The sequence below is a fragment of the Nanorana parkeri genome, unplaced genomic scaffold (genome assembly GCF_000935625.1).
Source record: "Nanorana parkeri isolate BGI_ZX_2015 unplaced genomic scaffold, ASM93562v1 scaffold3253, whole genome shotgun sequence".
Lineage (NCBI taxonomy): Eukaryota > Metazoa > Chordata > Amphibia > Anura > Dicroglossidae > Nanorana > Nanorana parkeri.
Window position 1 is genome coordinate 3,086 of NW_017309521.1, and position 576 is coordinate 3,661.

The 576-nt window shown below is 52.4% G+C and overlaps 1 protein-coding gene across 1 annotated transcript in view; it reads left to right on the forward strand.

The window, feature by feature from the left end:
- Positions 1-576, forward strand: part of LOC108802963 (phosphatidylinositol 3-kinase regulatory subunit gamma-like) — a 14,494-nt gene that overhangs the window by 656 nt on the left and 13,262 nt on the right. The gene's annotated exons all lie outside the window — the stretch shown is intronic.

Below are 576 nucleotides of genomic sequence, written 5' to 3' on the forward strand. Positions count from 1 at the left end.
CATTCTCTTCTGCGGGAAGTTCCGAGGAATGTGATTGGTCGCAGTCTCTGATTTCGGCTCATTCACTGAACTTTTATATGAGAGCGACGTGTAATGGAGCCGTGATCCGTGTTCATCGCGTGTCTGCGTGTACTCGGATCTGTGAATTCGGCACATACTCCGGGACATGTTTTATAATGTGACTTTCCCCAAACATTCACTGGTGGTGAATCGATCTCGCAGGTGCACCCGCTGTGAATGTTTGGGGAATGTCGGATTCGGCGCCCCTTTGTTTTAAGCTTTGTGAACAGATTGGGCTGTGTGGTCGGGTCGGTGAATCTACTACCGACGTGCGGTGAATGTGTTCACGATTCTTCCCCATTATGGCAGAATGACCCCCAAACTCCGGAGAGAAACCCTAAAATCCCTCCGAGACCCCGAACTCCGAGCAACAATGTATCTGATTTGTGTCACTCGGCTGGAGATCCTCCAATCATCTCTGACACCGTCCTTCCTTCTGGAGGGGGGCTACGTCTGTTCCCCATGGTCTCCGTGTGTGTGTGTTGTAGTCACCGCTCCAAGCTCCGCCCCCCCCCC